A 21,776-nucleotide genomic window follows, 5' to 3' on the forward strand; every position below is an offset into this window, starting at 1 on the left:
AATGTGTAAGGCTTGTATTGCACAAAGCAAAGTAGTGCACATTTCAGTGGCATTTAAAGTACGATTTGGCGATTGTTGATTGCGATTAATTAAAAAGTTAAAAAGTGACCACAGAGGAATTAAAACGTTCCTCTGTGGTCACCAAATATTCCATGTCACCACCAAGTTTTATGCCCATAGTGTCATCTTGATTCCTTTGTGCCTTAAAATTCAACATTTTACAAAAACAGCAAATAGTCATCCTCACCAGCTAGCTACTGACATGTCGGGGCTACTACAGTATGGGTTTACCAAGTCTACTCAAACTAATGCAATTCTTACAGAAAAATCAGAAACACAAAAAGTGGACTATGAAGAAATTAAACAGCACCAAAATTTTTAACAGTGAATGGAAGCAGGAGTTTAGGTGGCTAAAATATGACACATTTAAAGACATCATGTACTGCCCTTTCCTCAACTAGCTCATTCATTAGAAACAATGCCTTCAGGAAACACCCCATTACAACTGATGGGAGAAATGGACAACATCAGTGTCACAATTAAGGTGGGCTGTGTTAAGCTGTGTTAAAATGCCTATTGTTTTTACACAAGTTTACATTTGGGCCAAGAAAAATGTACCCCCCTTGGGGGGACCATAAACTATGAACGATTTTAGATGTAAAAACTAAAATATTATTTGTTAAACTATGGAGCATTTAGTAAAAAATACAGTAATAAATACATATTTTTTGTGTCATAATTTAAATGAATGTTTCTGAAAACCTTTCACGGACCCCTTGGCAGAGTGCCACGGATGCCTGGGGCTCCCTGGACCCCTATTTGAGAACCACTGGTTTGGACCAGTGGGTGTAGAGCCACAGCAAGAGGGGGGTCATAGATGACCAGGGTAGAGAATGTTGAGCAGACCTAAAGTTGCATGAAAACAGAAAAAATGTGTTTGACTGTCTTTTGACTTTTGTATTGTCCTGTGTGCTGTATCTTGCTATGTTGCTCTTGGCCAGCACAACAATTCCCCTCTGGGATCATATTAAATTTTGAACTGGTTAAACTATGATTCATGTGGAGACATGTCTGGGTGGCATTTTTATGTCATTTCTGCTGCCCTTGTTGTTTTTACCATTTGTATTTCTTATATTCCTTATTTCACTGTACAGCACTTTGGTCAGCCTCGGTTGTTTTTAATGTGCTTTATAAATAAACTTGACTTGACATAAATAAACAAAAACATACTGAAGTAACAAGACTATCTTTCAAACCTGAATTTCTTGCTTATTTCATTAAATATCAACTTGCCTCATTTTATTAGTACTTTCACCTGGTATTTTTGACAACTGATAAAAATGAAATAGACTGATTCTTTTTTTACGTCCTGAGGGGATAGTTAAGACTTCAATGTGTATAAAAATGTGTATTTGTGTAAAAACACAATTTCTCATAGGCCAAGGTGAGCAAGTCAAAGTCATTGTTCCGTTTGTATAGCTGAATGCCATTACTGGAAGTTACTAGTTCAGAATGATATAAAACAGAATTAACAACAATTTCTTAAATTTAATAAAAAGAACAAGAAAAAATGTTTGGGAGTTCTGTTTGGTAAATAACTTAACCGATCATTCGACTAATCTATCAACCAACTACCTTCCAGTACTGGGTACAGTTCATGACAACAAAGCCTACCCATATGATACAGATCGATTAAGTATGGGGCGAAAGGAGGAGGCAGCAGGTAGTGACGTCACAAGTACAGCCCTCACAGTACTTCTCTCTTCTCCAGGGTACCTCGTCTTCTTGATATATTTCATACATATATAATGATACAAGAGCTTGTTGGGAAGGGAATAGAGGGCATTTTCTCTATCACTTCTCAGGGAAAGGTCACACTTCCAGTCCACACAGATGGTGCAAACATGCAGACACATAAAGATGGATCAGGGCAGGTTGAACAAGAAGCTCTAAAGCCCACATAATTTGTTTTCCCCTTGAAACCAGCCGTTTGTCCCTGCACATAATAATTGGACAAAATGTGCCCCTCCCCCACTTTTCCTGATACAGTACCTCTTAGGCCTTGCCTGTTTGCACAAGGTGAGGACAAGAAGTGGTATTGAATTACCAGGCTGTGCCCAGGAGAGCGGCTCGTGTTGCACATAACAGCAGATGGAGCCTCTGCCTCTTCTAGGTCAATGCTTACAACTGGAAGACAAAGCCGAAGCTGCTTGCACCGCACCACAAACAGACTTAATACAAAAAGATTGCATTACACATAATGCTAACAAACAAACATGAAGTAAGGGCAACTGGGCAGGTGACTAGCCAAATGAGGGAGTGGCGATAATCACTTCCTGAGTCAGAGCCAACCCCAGTGGAACGACCTTGAGATGATGGTATCAGATAACCTTGAGTGTTGGTTAGTGATGGCTCTAACAGTGAACTGACAGCGGGAGGTACCGGCAATGATGACGTTGTCTTGCCATGTCTGTGTCACCAGCAGTTTCATCCTCTGATTGCCTGACAAAGGTCTGAACAGACAGCTGCCTGTTGACGCATGAATCGGGTCAGGGGTCGTCCTGCTCTGGCAACAGATTGCACCTTGCTTGGGAACAACCAGGGAAGCAGATGGATACAACTGTGCACAATCCTCAAATTACATAAAACAGTCAGGAAAAAAATGTAGAAACATCAAGTGTTGGACGTACTCAGCCATCAGCAGCATGGGGAGTGAAAACATGCCCGGCAAAATCCCTGCTGACAAATCCGGCTCAATGGTGGAACTAAATAATATTTAGACAAGTGAACAAGGAAAAAAGAAAAACAAATACTCTGCATGCTTGAGCGTATTGGCCGGATCAATCCAACACTTCCTCAGGCTGTCACAGAAAGTGGGAGGGAGGTGAAAGCCGCTTTAATTGTAGCAGGCTAGCCGGGTAATCAAGGTGTTAAGGGAGACGGGGTCAGGGTGAGCTTAAAACAACTGACAGACTGACTGGGTGGCTTTCACTGCCCAACCCCACTGACCCCTTACACTAGGTTACCCGGGCAACTAACTACCAGTGCTCCCCCATCCTTCTGTGCTTCTTCCACTTGAAAGAAAGATGTGTCCCCTAGGGGGCCTCCAGCAGATCTCAAGCCCCCTCTACCTTGACTCAAATCACCTGAAAGAACATCAGATCCCATTTAGCAAAATCCACCGCCACCGTGTCCTACCTACCCACTCCATGCCTGCTCTACCGTTCAGCATTCACAGCTGTTGCCATAGAGACAAAGCTGGCTGCCGATGTTTATTCTAAGCTGGGCTAGCCCCAAGGGACAGATGTGAGGCGAGGAGACAAGGGGAATAGATAGTGGTAGAAATGAGAGGATTTGATCAAGTGAAGCTCAAAACACGTGCTTTGAGCAGCATTTACCCCCGACAATCACTGGGACTCAAATGAGCCATGCAGACTGTCTCGGTATGACAGCAAAGCTGAGTGTAATTGGAATAGAAAATCAGAAGTTGCCCCAGATGACAGGAGGGAAACTCCATTTGCAATCTGTGCAGCTTGCGGGCTTTGTCCCATATTCACACCATACCATTAATGTGGATGAGGATGTGGGAAGGGATTGAGGGAGCTGATGATGTGGAACATGTCCCCCTTGCCTCGACAGCAGGAGTGTCCGTTGTGCCGGATCACTCTCACAAATGGTCTCCCCGACATCAGAATCTGTGTCTCTCAGCTCTTTCGCTTGAAGATGAGTAACATGCAAATTACATGCTGGCTGTCACACATGATTTTCTTTGCCTGTTTTTCAGGTCTATTTGCCTGTATACATGGCACATAGCTATCGCTATTGCCATGCAGCGAGGGACATGGGGGCCTGTACTGGGTGAACAAATGGCAGCTGAAACAAATCTGTGTCAGAGGAAAGCCACATGAGGCCCTTTCTGTGCAGCAAAGGTCAGTCGTCACTCTAGCATAGTGTCAGCGCTGCCTCCGGGAGACCGGGAAGTTTTTAATTCAGATACAATTACAGCAAAGGCATGTTGAAATCTGTCAGTTTAATAAATAGACTTATTAAACTTATTTAGCATCCCTCCCTCTCTCCTCACATGCTGGCAAGCACCGGTCTCTCCTACCTCACACACATCATCCTGTCTCTATGGCTGGAAGAAGAGAGAGGATGTGCCTTTACCTTAACACTGAGCCGCATGCAGGTGCCAGGATGCATGTATGTGTGGACACGGACGCGTGTGCCAAAACACCTACTGTAGATATACGTGTCTCTGCCAACAAAAAGGAGTCCTGTAGCTGCCATGTCAGCAGACGGCGCTGAGAGATCGATGAACACATCCCCTGCTCCTCCTCCCGCTTTTCCTCCCTCCCATATCTTCCTCTCCCCCTCCACTCTACGCACTCTCTCCCTGTCTTTGTCTATCCATCTCCATCTCACCTTGGGCCGTCAGGAGGTCTGGGCAAGATGCATGATGGACGACTGAGAGCCCAGCTGTGATGCTGACCCCTCCCTTTATTAGCCCCTTCAATTAGGCCTCTTTGCTCTTTATCACCATGGCAACCATGAATTCAGATTTACTTCTTGTCATTATCATTCACATCATGGCTGTGCTATGACTTTGACCTCTTTGGCCTCAGGTTGACCACAGTGAATGTCAGCACAGTAACCTCATATTAACCCACCTCAGGGTCTCTATGGAGACCCTGACTCAGCCATCAGGTGTATTGCCATGGTGATAACAGAAACCTTTCACTGTCCACACATTGTCACCCTCTATAGTAAGAGAGGTTTACAGCAAAGGTGGTGAAATTGTGGTGAAAGGTTGTGCTTGCTATTAAACTCAGTCTTTCACATAAAAAATATAAAAAAAATTGTCAGTGAGATTAAAAAGGGCTTATGCTTGATGGTGATATAGAAAAATACAGTACAAACAGGTCACGTCTAATGCAATGGAAATACAGTCAAAACTATACAGTTACAGAGTAAGGAGAGTGTCTACAATCACTGTATATGTGCATCTATGTGTTTTGCCACATTACACAGATGAACAATTTATTAATTCAAAAACATTATGGTTTATTTATTATATGTATTAATATTTACAGGCACAATCCCTTGATGGATATCTTCTGTGGTATGCAAAAGGATTTCTTGCTTGAAAACAGGCTCAGACTTGCATAAATTTAGATGAATGTTTTGGTTTCTCTCTCTGACAGCAAGTTTTTACCAGTTCTGAGAAAGTGGCTTATTTGATGTGTGTTAATTTTTTTTTTTTTTTTTACACAAAACCATGTATTTCTGTTGACTTAGTGTGGAAGTAGTTTGACCATGAAGTACGAAAAATTCTGTGGTAGTTTTCCATAGGAGACAAATCAATCACTTGACTATAGCATCATACATAGAAAAAACAGTGGTCATCGTTTATTCCTCCTTGACATCATGGCCACACTGACACCACATTATGACTCCTGAGCCTCTGCAGATCTATGGAGATGGTTCAGACAGAGCATTGATGAGCTGGCCTATTTCTAGACGGATAATATCATGAAGGGCCAACAACGCCTTTCCCAAATATGCCTTCTGTTGCCCAGAAGCAGAGTATAACCTCCACTGTTTCTCCTAGAAACCTAGAAATTACATAAAGTATATTTTACATACCGTTAACTGGGGAATTTTTGCCAGTTGTCTGTAACACACTGAACTAAATACTACAAACTTGGCCCAGTTTACCATGGTTTTCTACACTAACTTCTGGGGTTGCACAACTGGATGAATATAATGGCTATCAGTCACTAGTGCAGTTGATTGCTGGTTGGCTATTTGGATATTTTTTAGTATTTTATTTTGTTAATGTATTGGTCTTCCTCCAAAGAACGAGTGACAGCTGCTGCTCAGTGACACTCATTCAGCAGCAAAGTACACACCCACTGAGCTGAAGAACTAGTGAGAGAAAAACAGCCCTTGCAGCCAGAATATTTTCACATCAGCCACAGAGAATTAAGGACTTATTTGAGTTGATGATGGCAGAGTTGATGATGGCTACTGAGTTGTAGAACTAGTTAAAGGAAAATGAGTTATCAAAACAATTATTTCTCAGTTCTTTAAAAGAGAGAAAGTTGAATTTAGAACGTGTGCAGCTTTTTTCAGATTAATAGGGAAAGTAGTTGTGACAGTTAGGGCTGTCAAAGTTAACACGTTAATAATGTGCCAACGCAAATTCCTTTTAGCGCCACTAATTTTTTTAATGCGTGATTGATGCATGGTCTGTTATATTGGCCTGACTCATAGTTTGAATCACCAGCTGGAAACGAATTAGCTCACAGAGGCGAAGACGCGAGCTTCTGTCACCCGACAATGTTAACAGGCTTGTCTATTTAGGCAACTGGCTCAGTGCAAAGAAACAGAATTACAGGAGGAGGGATATGAGCAAGTCCTGATGGATTGAAATGAAGTAAAAGTCAAGAAAAAAAGCTGACCCACAGCAGAGAGAGAGGGGGAGAAAGCATGTCAATATAGACAGATGTGTCAACTTGATATGAAATCTATTTATGATCATGAATCATACTATTGGGGTGCCCATATAGCTCAGTTGGTAGGGTGTGTGCATCATGTGTTGAGGCTATCAGTCCTCTGCAGTGGCTGCTGGTTCAATTCCCACCTGCGTGTCATCCCCTCTCTCCCCCTTTCCTGTCATATCTTCAGCTGTCCTATGTTAATAAAGGCAAAAAGCCCCAAAAAGAATCTAAAAAAAAAAAAAAAAAAATCATACTATTAACATACACTTCTGTGGTGCATTATTTTTTACTCCAAGTCAGATTTGTGTTCTTTTAAATACTTAACTACTTCATGCTAATTGATTGTAACAGCGGGGGAGGAGAGACGAGCTGCAGAGAGGAGTGAGGGAGGGCGAGCGAGTGTGTGAAGTACTGACCGATATAAAAACTTTATAGATGATGAATCCTGATGTTACTGTGCAGTTCTGTGGTTTAAACTCTACAGATTAAAATATCTGTCGCTGCACAGGCCAAACTGGCTGCTCGTCTCCTCCACAAAATGTTTGTCACTGCGCTGCATTATTGTAAGTCATGACGAAGAGTCCAGACTCTGTCTCTCCTTTTCATCACCTTGGTGTGTGTCAGTGTGCAGTTTGCTGTCTGCTGTGGTCTAAAACATCCTCACTGATGAGAGCTGCCTTAATACAAAAACATGAATATCTCTGTATCTTTTAATCATTATATAGACTGAGCTGAATATAGGCGAGGTCCTCAGAGGACAATATTTTATTAAAGAAATAAACCATTATTAACAATAATAATACTAAATAAATAAATAAATGGATGAATGTATATAAACAGCGACCTTTTACTAAACTACTGCCTGTTCTGTGGTGTTGAAATTTTAAATCTGAATATTTCTCATTGTTTTTGGTCAATGTATTTTATTTAATACCGCTACATTTGAATTACACTTTAAACACTTGAAAAATTTTGAACAAAAGAGATGTGTGATTATTTTGTGATTAATCATAATTAACTTCAGACACTCATGTGATTAAATATTTTAATCACTTGACAGCACTAGTGACAATATTTTATTTCTTGACATTCTGTGAGTTTATTTGGGTTATTTATTGAACCTAGCAAACATAATATAGCAAACTGGAAAACTGGGAGAGAGCACCTGCAAGAATATATCAGCAATTCCTGGTTGTTGGGCTGAAGCGGGCCATTTGGACATTTTTCATCATATTGCCCTATCATGAACTGTTTCAGATGTTAAAAGCTGACAAAACCATCCATATGAACATGTTTGCACTGATTCTAGACTGATTCTAGACGGTTAGAGCAAAAGAGCAGATTTAGCCTAGCCTTCCAAGCCACTGAAGGACACACCTTAATGGGCTGCGACCATCAAAAGATCCAGGACACAGCCAACAATCACAATTACCAACTCATTTCCAGCGATAGGAATTAGTGTCATCTGCCTGTCTGCTTTCTGCGGGAACCAAATTATTGTAATGACAGTTCCTATCACAGAGGAACACAAGCATGTCTGTCCTCAACTGGAGCCCCAATCTGTAGTCAGCACTTCACCAGGCTTCACATCACAACAGAAAATAGGCCGGCACAAATTCCAGAGATACTACCCTCCTGCCAACGGCCCAACTTCTACGCCTGCCCGCCTTTGTGTGCAGGAGTGTTTTGCTGTCAGGGCTACAAACAAGTGGAAACAACTTATCCCTGCACAGTCACCAGTGTGGTGACGTCTTGCTCTTAGACAGGGAGACTTTTCCATCCAGGGGAGCGTTACTAGAAATTTCTTTTCCAACTTTTTCGTAACAAGGCCAAGTCTGTGTTTACAGTTCTGCGGAGGTAGCAATCCCGCCGGAGTAAAGCTAATGGACTGTGACAAGGCTCAGTTCCAGATTATTGCCCTAACCTGGGCAGTTTGGTAAGAGAATTAGAAGAAGGAAATCCATTTGTTTGGCATTTTAGCCACCACCCCCTCTTGTCAGGTCAATAAAGAACCTGGGTGATAGAAAAGATAGTTGAATTTTTATTCTGTTCTATTCTTGAGGCAAGAAAAGAATCTGATCTGGAGTTTGCTCTTTTGTTCTCTGTCATGGAAAAGTTGACCTATAGTGCAGAACATCCCCTGCTGATACTGTCAGCAAACACGCACAGATGAACGAGCACACTCACACTCACACACAGCTCCCCATGCTTCATGTCTACTTAATTAAATGACAGCTTGCTCTCCCGAGGCCCCATCATCTGCCTTACAGCTTATATGATTCTCCTGATACAAGCTGACGGAACATTTTTTTTGTCTTCTTTTGAAAATATAACAAAAACTATGATGAGACATCTCCTCTGATGTCTTTTTCTGTCATGATTCTATCAAAATGGTCTATTCTTATCCAATATCCAACTTCAAAATGTGGAACAACACCCACCTCTGGCTTTTCAACCAAGCTGAAAACAATGGATTAGGCAGCTTTGAGACATGATCCTGCTCAGGTGTAAGCCCACATAAAGGACGTAGATATATGCACATCACCGCTGAATAGATGACAAAGCAAAAAGGGAATGTAAGATAAGCAACTCAATCTGTCAGAGAAGTTATTTTAAGACGGTTAATAAGAGAAACAAATCTTCCTCCTCAAATACCGACCTCCTTGTTTGATCCATCCTGGATTAAAAAGGTCTAATAAATGCTAAATACAGCATTACTATAATTGGCTCATCCCCTCTGAATCTCAAAGCAGACCCACTCAGTCACTTCCACATTTAATATCTTGAGCCTACGGCCAGCCATAACTCAGAATGTAGGTGATAAAAATGTTGTAGAGGTTGTACTCAGAAGGGACATGGGATATTACACACACAGAGACCATATTGCAAGTGCTGCTGTGAAAGTATAAGACATACACACATCCAATGGCATTTGTGTATGGGAGGAGACTTGTGACCTTGTCTTCTGGGTCTTGATATTTATTCATAGAGAGTACATCATTGTCTCTTCAAAACGTGTCTAATGAACCATACGATTGCATCTTTTTATAGAGGAAATCCTGAACTGGTCATCCATCACTTGAATTTTTTGTGCGTATGTCTGGGAGGAAAAGCCTGGTTCATCAGCAAAGACACAGATTGGCACGTAGCAGCCACTGCACTGACCTGCCTGCCAAAAAAGGGGGCCCCCCTCTACACATGCCAAAACCATGACCTCGATACTTACGCAGGATTGGGGAGAGCCGCTGTTGCACTCACAGACATCCATAAAAATAGGCACAATAATCTCCACATACAGCACACACATACAATCTCAAATAACTAAAAGCAGTGTCTACACTAGGCTTGCCACAGTGGTAGGTGTTACACCTTTTATATTAGTTGCCCACCATCCCCACCGTCATTATGCTTTTGTTTTATTATAGATATGAAATCCATTTAATTGCTTTTTTGGTTTCGGTGCCCTCATTTGTCACATAAAAAACTGCAATTCATAAAATGCTAAGTATGTTGTTAATACTGAATCGGATGACACACTACAAGCCAACACGTTACAGGTTCACAAACATCCTGAATGCATCATGCCTTTTAGTTCAAAAGCCTACGAAAATAGCCGACCGCACTCTTTGCCGACTAGCTAACCATATATTAGGCCAATTCCAATTTTCAGTGTCTCTAAGAACTATAGCTTACAGCATTCACAAACATTTTCGCCAGTTTTCTTGTAAAAATTAAATTGGATGTTCACACTAAAACACTGACTATTAAATATTCATTAAATACTATTTTACATTTTCTCCAAAGTCCTCCAGTTTACAGCCAGACCTTATTATATTTTTATATTAAGATTAAGAATCGCGAGAATCATGGAATCTCGTGGGATTTCGCCGGACCCGATTTAACGTGATCTCATGTGGAAGCAGATGTAAACAAACTGGAGACTGATGCGGTGCAACAGTTTGCTTCAGTAAAATTTTGCCGTGACAAAAACAGATGCAGAAGTTAAACTAGTCTGGATGAGAAAATGTTTTAGGAGACACATCAATACAGGTTGTTTATTCTTCATCCAGAACAGGAGGTGAGATTTTAACTGTCCTAATGTGAACAGCAGTCTGCTGCTGGCTAACATTAGCCTGAAGAGCTACAAAGTTTACAGCTGTTCTGCAACATTGTCAGCTGCTCTGTTTCGTTGTAGACTGTCTGTCTTCTCTTTATCCTATTCTCGGAATCTGTCGCTAACACCAACTTCATGCAAGCATGTGTCTGAGTGTGTGTAGCTGTGATCAGCGCTGTGGTGGGTGTGTCAGTCACTGTCAGTTTGTCTGCTGCGTGCATGACGTGACCATCGTGCAGAACACGTGTGTGACAATGACAGGCACAGAATTGGATATGTGACACTGACCGGCTGATCACCGGTCAGGGCCGATCACGCTAAAAACTGTCTGGTTCCGGTCTCTGGCTGGTTGAGCGGTGCATCCAGTTTTCAGTGAAGACTGGATTTACAAAGCCTACTCAAACTGCAAACGTCATCCTTAGAGAGGAACCAGAAATACAAGGTGGACTATGAAAAAACAAAATACCAATGAAGTAGGAGTAAGTGGAAGCAGGAGTTTAATTGGCTTGAGTATGATGCATCTAATGATGTAATCTGTACAGTGTGTGCTGCTAGTTTTCTCAATTAGCCAAGATGTCTAGCTTGTTTTTGTCATCAGAAAGACCACATTGTTCGCCCCTATAGCTCAGTCGGTAGGGTGTGTGCACCATATATTGAGGTTGTTAGTCCTCTGCAGCGGCCGCCGGTTCAAATCCCGCCTGCAGCTCATTTGCTGCATGTCATCCCCTCTCTCTTCACCCCCCTTTCCTGTCATACCTTCAGCTGTCACTATCAATAAAGGCAAAAAAGCCCAAAAAATATCCTTTAAAAAAAAAAGAAAGACCACATTGTTTACATTTGGGCCACCAAAAATTTACCACCAAACCCACCAAACCCAAAGGGTCAGTATTTAAAGAAATATTAGTGTCTATCCCTGAAGGAGCTAACATTACAACTGACTTCTGCTTAACGTAAGCGTTACTTTACAACTCGCCTGTCGACATCAGCTACACTTGTTGGGTCATTGTGGAGGATGTCCGATATACCTGGGAACTCAAATCTAATGAACCAACCTTCACAACAGTCATTTTGTTCAAAGTAAGGGGAGGATTTAAATATCTAATGTTTGATATCAAAGTAATGAGAAATAACTTTTCTTGTAAAATGTCTGGTATAATTGGCAAGGCACATTTTGTCACAGTTTATTAACCAGTGGAATAATTTCCTCACTGTGGCATCCCTAGTAGACACACTCAGAGTAGAAAATACACTCATACAAAGCTCTAATCCTACAAGACCCCTCTCATTACTCTCTGAGGGCTTTTAAAGAATTACTCCTAGAGGGGCCACTTTATCTGCTAATGGCCTTATGAGATTAAAGAGCAGCATCTGGCTGTATTGATTTATAACCATATATCTATTGGCATGATCAACATGCTTCATCTCTCATATGAAAACACACACAGTGAGAGATTCTCAGAGGACAGCTAGCTGACTTCCCAAATACAGTGCTATGGTTCTTAAAATTATTTGTCATAACTTCCAGCCACACGCTAAATTTACTGCACTAATACAGACCCAGAGACCAACAGCAATATTTTCCACTGGCGAAGTGATGTCTCAGACCAGCAATCTGGAAACTCCATTAGGCCTCTGTCAGACAAGGAAGTGTATGTAGCAGTTATGAATTTTGTATGTGTATGGTATGTAAGGCCTTGTGTGTGAGGGCAGCTGGGATGTGAGTCAGCCCTCCTATGTTCCACCCTGCTCAGTACATTGTACTATACAGTATAGCCACACAGAGTTACGCAGGCATCTATTTTGGGCTTCATGTTTAAGTAAAGAAGTGGTCCCCACAATGAGCTGCGTATCAGTTTTAAGAGAGACTTATGAGTCAGTCAGTGTTTTCCTTTATGCTAATGTGTCCCCTCGCTTCACTCACTTTCATCTCTTCCTTATGTCTTAGCTCCTCCCAGCAAGGATGTGAGAGAGACATGCGAGGAAGAGACACAAGGATGGAGGCATCAAAGCTGTCAAATGAGAAATCCTTGGTTCCATAGTGTCAGTCTTAAGTGACTCTACTTATTTGCGTATGGCATTTACAAATCATGCCACTTGATAAAAGACTTTTGCATAGGATACACCTGTGCTTCCTTGCTCTAGGCTCCTCCAGAGGCCTCCTCTCTCCTCGCCTGTGTATTTAAGGGACTGGAAGACCCTCCATGATGGCAGAGGGGGAAAGATTTCTGGGTCACGGGAGGAGAGAGGACGTGAGGAGGCATAAGTTAGCATAATGAAAAGCACCCAATGTGTTTTGACTTAGACATGTCCTCTTGCCCCCCAACCCCTCCTCCTCCTTTGACTACAATCTAAGACTGGACAATACAATAAAATAAAATTTGCAAAGTAATGACATCCAAAATTAACTCTTAATGCCCTGAATTTGCTCATATTGCATTTTTTAACTGTCTGAATGCCATCTAATTAAACCAAAAAAAGGCTATGGTAGAGGTGTTTTGACTTATTTAGCCTGCTTAGACAGTTTTACACTTTTATTAAGGTTGCCCAGACATATCGGAGTCATTTCAGACCTAAACACCAAATGAATTTATTATTCTCCCGTTACACCATAAAATTTCTTACAGTACATGGTGACTTCAGGTAGGCTAATTCCCAATATAGTTCCACCCAATTTTAACCTGAGCAGAGCCTGTGTAGAAGTGAAAAGACCTGCACAAGTGTGAACATTTGGCACTTTTTATATATATTTCCAGTCAGTGTTTAAGATAAATGTGTTGCTATAAATTCCCCAGTGTGTGCTATATTGACCCAGAGTCAAAATTCTAATGCTGCCAAATCTTTTGTTCTTCCTGCATTCAATGATGTCACTGGATGCAAGTAAAAATCACATGCTATTTCAACGTGGATTTCTAGACTGCACCCCTGTATGGCAGGGGGCATCCTTGTATGAGTGATTTTGCCACCTAACGCTATGGCATGGTGAACAAAATAATAGTTAAATGCAAGGATGGTGATACAAGGCAACATGGGGATCGGAAACTCATGTGCAATACATCCTTGTACATGTTGGTACTGCCAGCACAGCTCCACGAGCAAGAGAACTCAGTCGGTCAATAGACCTTTTTCACAGTAACCATTCTGACATGAAATACTAGGGCAGACACAGGTGTTATTAAAGTTCTGTTCCATTCAGGTCAGGGTGTTGGTGTTGTTGGTACATTAACTCACTGGAAAGGCTCTGCAACACAAAATGGAGCAAAACTTTAATTAGTATCAATGATAGCACCTGTTTGCCCACAATTTCATGACAATATGGCTGTCGTGAAAAGGGTCAATAAAGCATGAACTTAAGAATTTAATGCTTCCTTGACTACAATTACCATCTACATTGACTGGATGGACACATGAAAAGTGTCAAATTTTCCCATTAACTGTTCTTATGTAATTTATCAGGACAAAGCTATCAGAAGTGCAGCTGGAGCAATTGAAATATTATTCATTTTTAAATAAATGAACAAAAACCTACACCATGAGATATTATCCGGTCCAACAACAAGACATTACTGGGTCTACATTACAGGTTCTAAAGGGGTGTGAACAATGGCAGTATACAATATATTCAGTCTGTGCTCTCACACGCTCTCATACACACATGCGCATACACACATGCACACAGACACTCATATATGATGTTTTTCATCTTTCTTTTCACTGCACATAATACCCTGCAAGGTGCTGCCACAGCTGATCCCTTCAAACGATGATAAACAGACAAATAAGAGAATTTCAATACAGATAGCTGTAGCTACACGACACACATCATCAATAAATCAATACACACTAGCATAGACAGGTCTTATACAAAGGAAGGCGTGGAGGGAGGATGAGGTAAAAGGGAGAAAAATATCATCACGACTAAGTAGGGGCACCATGAGGCAAATGAGTCTTGATAAATCTGCTGTGATAGGTCAGAGAGGTGTGTGAGCCCGTCTGAATGAGTCGGAGCTCATCCTGATATCTGGCTATAAATAAGAGTGAATGGCCAGGCCTGTCGGCCCTGCACTCAGTGCTGCTAACAGAGTACCTGCCCCTACTCCGCCACGCTAGGCTAGCTGCCGCTCAGTCTGTGGGGATTTCCTCTGCCATGCTCACTTGAGCAGACAGCCCAGAGAAAGACAAAGTGCGAGGGGGATGCTGTGTGTGCTGAGCGTGTGTGTGTGTGTGTCCTGTGTCCCAGCTGGCTCAAGTGAACAGGCAGAGTTTCCAGAACAGCAGAGTCCTGCTGGAGGCTCCGCAGGATCTATAGACCGCGGTCAGACTGGCCGAAGGGCAGCTGTGGAAGCAGCAGTGAGACCATCTGTGTAGCCAGGCCACTAGCTCTCACACAAATACACACAATATCACACACACTCACAATCTTACACACACCCACAGAATCAGTTGAACAAGCTGAGGGGAAACATTAGAAAGTGCTTCTATAAAACATTAACACAGCAGCACAGGGACATGAGAAGCCTTGTGCCCAGAGATAGTAAAGACCTCTGCCTGTGAACACACGGAGGTCTTTGAATCAGAACATGTATCAGCCTGTTTCTCTGTCTGAATCAGTGCTAAGAGGCCTGTTGCCTCACAGGAACACAGACTCTGCTAATAGAGTTATCCATGTGGTCAGCTTGGCTGTCACAATGACTGATTACTGACAACTCAATCTCCCACAGAAACACAGAGGTGGCTCCTCTGGCGCCTTCCTCTGCGAATGCTCACTGTGGAGGTCGGCGGTGTCCTTGGCAACCACGGGGCCCCCCCTCTCTGAGCCATCCTCAGCTCAGCTGGTGGCGCCGCTGAAATCGAATGACCTTTTTCACCATCATTTACATAAAGTCATTCTCTTCTCATCACGACAACCAACGCAATGTGGACTGCTTTACCAGTCAGCATAGCTCCCAATTGGCTCTTAGGAGGCTCTGAGCAGTTATCCTTAACTTTCAATGCAGTAATAAGATATCAGTGAGTCATGAAAAGGCATGGACAATTATTTCTCTTCCTCAAATGCATCAAAAGCATAAATGTGTTTAACACGTCATGACTCACACTGAGCTACACATACTCACCAGGGACCCAGTCCCCCCCACGTCAAATTGGCTATTTACGAATCATCTCTGTCTGAACTGTTTCTAGCAGGAACACAGCCTGAGGGGAGGATCTTCAAACCACCAGGGCACTGTATCTGCCATTTGCTCAGTCACAACCACTAAAGCATTTAACTTTCCGAGGTGCTCCCTAGACCATTAAACCAAGCCGTGTATGAAATGATTCAAGCTGCACGCAGCCTATCATGAGACACTGTAAATAAAGCTGTGTGCTGCTTACATGTTTGAGTTTAAGAGAGCCTACTGTGTGGTGAGTGTGTGCCTGGCTTATTTGTATCTATGACAAACTGGGATTTGTCTCAGTGAAGAACTGGAACATCCTCTTTCATTTCTTCCCATCTCTGTCACACACACATATTCATGAACACAATGAGAAGAACACAATGAGATTTTTCAGTGGGAATAGAATCCTAAAATCCCACACCGAGTTAGGGTATTAGCACCTTGGGTTCCATCATCTTGAAGTCAATAGGATTTTTGTTATTTGCTTGAAATAAGACCTGTGGTTAACACAAGCTTAAGAGATTTTAATGTTGTGTTCATTGTGGTGGTGACGCTGAGTCTCCCAACCATGGTGTAGCTCGCTTATGGCCTAGCATTAGCTTTTTACTTCTGCCAACTGCATTCATGATTCAAAACCCATAAAAGCAATGTTTTTTGTGAAGATTATCCTGTTGATTTAAATGTGCACATCATAAACTTTTGTTCCTCACAGACCTTACTTTCTGCACTAATACAAAATCCAGTGGAAAAAATCCATTGGCTTTTTGTGGAAGGAACCAGAGCAATGCTAGTCTGACTTTCTAGATACAATCTGTGGATATAAGCCTGCCATTGGATGACTTGTGTCAGTCAGCATTGCAGTGTCTGCTATCGTTGTTTTCAAAGTCCCCAAGAAACAACAACCTCAGAGATAGCAACCTACAAGATTAAATAGAAAATTAACCTCTTGGTAGCTTGCTGTAATAGCTAATAGCTGTAACCTTTTATTCTGCAGTGATGTAGCACTGCCTAACATGACTATGATTGGTGTAGAGAAATACAAACAAGCCAGAGCATTTTCCCCCTACAGCAGAATGACAATGCGTAGCGCCAGCCAGACCTTTCTCCAGCAGTGAGCACAATGGAGATAGGTTCGGCTATGCAACTTCCTGTTTGGCCTAAAAAATATGACATCCCTCCAACACTCCATAGTCTCTCTTAATTCGACAAAGGAAGAGGAAATCAAATGATGACCCCCAGAGAAAGAAAATGGGGAACTGAGGCTTGATGTAGCACACTTTGTGCAGTAAGTATACTGTATATGTGTAGGTGTATAGGGGAAGGTTCTTAAAATATATGATCCTTATTGACGAGCAACACTGAAGGACAGTCTGGGGTGTCCAGAGGTCCAGCTTGGCTTGTATCCAACACTTTGAATCAACAAGCTTACCACCTGTGCTCTGCTTCTCCTCATCACCACCTGCTGATACTGCTGATGCTGATAAAGAAAATGGAGTCAGACAGAACCCGCCCTCCAGCAGGGGTGTGATCCAGCAGATAAGAGTGTCTGAAAAATGTGTGAAATGGACACTGCTGCAACCTCACGTAAACCTGTTGCTAGCAACCATCTCTGGTGTTTTGTCGTTTGTTTTGTTTGCTATTAGTATATTTATCCACAAGTCCATCACTGCAGAAAGAATGATGGAGCAGGGATAAAGGTGATAGATGTCTGAATAAGCTTTTCGGCAGAGGTCAAGGGAAATTCAAGAAGTTTGTGTGCAACCAAAAAAACAGCTGATGTGTATGCATCAGCTGTTTTCAGTCTAAAAGCTTGAAGCGGCTGTGCAGAGTTGGTGCTGTAACTCTAGGCCCGGTACAGCTTAAATTACAGATGCACTTCAGTTACAAAAACACACCAGCAGAGCTCCAGGAGGGTCAGGCTGAGAAACCGACACACAATATGATGTGAACATCATCCTGTTGGCTATGAATGTTTCAGAAACAGTCTTAGTTGGGACAAGATGACTGAAAGGCAACAACAAAACGTGACTAAGACGTGCTGAGATCTGAGTTAATATTATTATTCCAATTAGGACAAGAAGTCACAGTAAATGTCCAAGTCTGGCACAGGTTATGTTTTGCCCTGCAGGGTTGGCAAGCCTATAGACACAGTAATGCTGAGGTGAGAGTGAACACAAGGCAGACTGGCTGTCAGCACAGTGGCTTAATTACTGTCTCCATCTCTCCAGTGAGTGTTATTCCCTGACATTCATCCCTGCAAGAAATCCTCTCCTACACCAGAGTATTTCTCACTTTTTTTGTACTCTGTAATCCCCATAATAAATTATGTGCAAATTGTAATCCACACTGAAAGGCACCTTAATCGTGTCGTTTCTTGATACCGACATATTGAAATGACATTATATCATTCACTTACAGTATTAGTGCAATATAAAGTACAGTACAGTTGCATTGTGCTGCGGTTGTTTTTACTCTGAATCCTAAGGTAAGTTTGTTTAATTTCTACAGGCAGTTGTGGAAGTTGTAATTCCTCCATAGTTGAGAAGAATGAGAACAGAAGTAACAGCTTTAAAACAAAGTGTTATAATAAAGCACATAAAGCCGATTTAATTTTTTTTTATGTCAGTGTGGGTTAATAATCAGAGCCTAGAAACACCAGATGGACACACTTCCTTGGGATCTTTAAGATCTCCCGTACAGAATGTGGCTTAATAAACAACTTATGACACTCCCATTAGTTAGGCAGTAGGTATTCAATGTAATGATCAACCAGGAGCAGACTGATTTCAACGATATGGCAATAAACTTCACTCAACTACCCACTATCTGCTCCTTGAAAACAAAAGCCTAGTTTACAGATCAGCTTACAGAAAGACATTTTCTGTTAATACTATAGTTTGTTATCTACTGGCCTTTCGAGTCTTACCAACAGTCTTTAGCAACAGTGTTGTGAGTGACAACAAACGCCTGGTTGTTGCTTGTTGTGTAAGCTCCATTCAAGCCTTTCTGACCATGTGACACTGGTTGAGGGCATTGTGGGAGATAGAACACCTGAATTTAACCCTATTGCCATGAATCAATATCACACTAAAGATCAGTTTATTAGAGAACAGAATTAAGGCTTTAATATACATATAGTATATCTGTGGTACTTAATACAAAGGTTATAATGACCTTCTACTTCATGGTATTTTTAAATCTCCTGTAACTAAAATTACTTTAATATCCCCACTGTTCTTGACATTTTACTGGGAAACTGCAGAACACACCGTCCTTTCAAAATACATCCCAAAATGACAGAGGTTATTTTTAGTAAAGGGAAACACCTGATGCCCACTCTCTTACACTTCCCACCTGTGTGACCTTCGCATAGCCACCAGTGACATTGTCATCCATCAAGTGGAGTCTGAATGGTGTGTAACACCTGCATCTACATTATTATGATATCATTGTGATTGGTCTGATTGATTATGGAGGATCTGCCAAGTCTAGACTCAGACAGCGTTTGGAGAAATGTGCAGAATGAAGAGTATTATCTCCAGTGACAGACATCATGGGAGAAAGCAAGAAGCCACACATTCAACACACTCACAGCTTTGATGGGGGTTAGCTAGCGTTAAATGTGTCCTGCTCAAATGAAATTCTAACTGGAAATCACGTTAATTTTTCTCTAGTACACGCATTTGTAGGCTTCAACTTGTATTATGATACTAAACAATTAGTTTATAACCTAACCTGTTGTCATTAGTATATAAATCGTTAATTTCTGTTCGTACATGGATTTTAGGTGTGAACTCTGTATTACATTACATTGACTACATTCATCAAGCTATAGCGGTTAAGCTAACGTTTTTAGATGTTTTAGCTCGGTAACTGATAATGTAATGCATCGTGACAGGCCTCGTTTTATTAAAAATAGCTGGAACCTAAGTTATGATTTAGCAGGTACAGATTGAAACAGGGAACAAACTACTATTAACACGTTCAGCACTGACAAAACGAAGATACGGTGTGAAAACAGCCGTTATGTCGCATTACTGTTGAGAGGAGCAGAGATGAACTCATTTCATTTGAGCTGCAGGTTTTCTAAGTGAAGCCGCTTCGCTCAGTGAAGTAACGTAGCTACATCCGTTGGTTGCCCCGGTGTTTTAACGTCTGTTTTAATTAACTCTAGTACAACAATGTTGTTTCTAACGCCTGCCTTCATTCTTCTAAGAAACGAGGCGATACACAGACAGCAAGGTGAACAGGTTGGGAAATCCAGCGAGCTGAGATAATCTCCTGTGGCATCGGGCACATCTGTAAATGGTAAATGGGAAAATTATACCGCGAAAACGCGGATGTAAAACTCACCTCGTCGGTAAAACAAGTGTCCGGTTGGTCCCAGTCAATTTCTCTCCAGTTATATTGTTGAATATTAACGTTAAAATGTATATTCAAGTATACAGTACACACTGCTCCTCCTTCCTGCCGCTTCCTCTGCCTCAACTAGTATTTCGATGTGACTCTGGGCGGAACTACACGCTGCGTCGCAGACACCGCGGAGGAGCCAATGGGAGGAGGCGGTGCACAGCACAGTCAGGAAGAGCACAAAAGAGGTCTCACTCCGCTCCGAAATAAAAATGAAGACGAGACTCTGCTTCAAAGCACGCTGAATCTCGAAGGGAGCCATTGATTTGCGAAAATCTCGCGAGACTTGTGCTTGTTGGATCAATGTGCATGTTGTATAAACTAAGCACGTTGTATAACACGACAACGCTATAGGTAAAATGTGAGGTGGTTTATAAACAAGAAGGACTTGGTTAGGGTTGGAAAAAGATCGTGTGTTGGGTTAAAATGTTTGCTCTCGCGAGATCTTTCGCGGGTCTGGGGTTCCCTTCTAGACACGACCGAAAAAAGGTTCAAGTCGCTCTCATGTGTTTCAACTGTTCATTCAATCAAATATATTATGTTTTATGCTTGTTTCCAATTTTATTACAGCTATGCTGAAATGCTGCTTTACTCTTCGAGTGAAATAAAAGGTGGACGGCGCATGCCTGAGAGTAAACGCCCACTTTTGATGAAAGGCAGGTGAGATAATTGCATTTATTTATTTTTTTATATCAAGGGTATTTGTCTTTTTTTTTTTTTTTAACGTAGTCCATCGTTGTCCAACGCCCTTCAAATCAAGAGATGAACATGTTGGATTAACACTGTACAAGTTCTTCGTGGGTGACATGATATCAGTTGCTCTGCTCTGTCATCATATGATGCTGGCTCAAATTTTGGAGATTAACCGATTAGAATTCCCATCAAATTTCTATTTTCAATCTGATTATGTAACCGCACAAATCGGCTATGCAATAAAACATCAAAGTATGCACGCAATCTTTTTTCCTTTACTAGCCCCCCCCCCCAAAATCCCCCCCCTTCACACCGTCATACAAACAGTCCCTCTTCAAAATGCTGCTGCGCAGTGCAACCAGTCAGTGCTGTTTCCAGTCAGAGATGGATACAAACACATCAAAACAAACAAAAGAAAATTCTTATTAGAAATTACAAACACTTGCGCATCAAATGTATCAAAATAAAATCCAAAACGCTGGTATCAGAAAATGAATTTAATTTTCTTAAAAAAAGCAAAACCCCATTCTACACAAACCGATATATTTTTGGAAGCCTCGGTATGTTTTGGGTCATGAGCAACTCCATTGTAGAGCTGGAGGTCAATTGCCTTGCTCAGTGGCTTGTCAGTGGGGAAAGCCTCTCCCTTGGCTTCCTCTAGTTCTGAGAAAAACAGTCACAAGCTCATGCCTTCAACCTCCAGACTACTGCTGCCCCTAATTTCAATCTGATTGTGTAAGAGCACAAATCACATGAAGAAAACACATTACATCAATCTGAGTGACGTGTGTGCATGAACTGTGAATGATACAACCTTTGACTTCTGTGGCAGTGTTATTGCCAGCTGAATAAATAGGATGAAATACCCGGCATGTAATACACAATGAGAAAACAGCCAAGAATGTG

The 21,776-nt window shown here is 41.7% G+C and overlaps 1 protein-coding gene across 2 annotated transcripts in view; it reads right to left on the bottom strand.

Annotated features, from left to right (window-relative positions):
* ndrg3a (ndrg family member 3a) overlaps positions 1–20,279 on the bottom strand; it is a 46,853-nt gene extending 26,574 nt beyond the window's left edge. For both annotated transcript variants that reach the window (XM_084728458.1, XM_084728450.1), the window contains exon 1: positions 20,121–20,279. The gene's annotated coding sequence lies outside the window, so the exon portion shown is untranslated. The remainder of the gene's footprint in view (positions 1–20,120) is intronic.
* Between the last annotated feature and the right edge of the window lie 1,497 nt (positions 20,280–21,776).

The sequence above is a fragment of the Lutjanus erythropterus genome, chromosome 2 (assembly GCF_056507025.1).
Source record: "Lutjanus erythropterus isolate fLutEry1 chromosome 2, fLutEry1.hap2, whole genome shotgun sequence".
NCBI lineage: Eukaryota > Metazoa > Chordata > Actinopteri > Lutjaniformes > Lutjanidae > Lutjanus > Lutjanus erythropterus.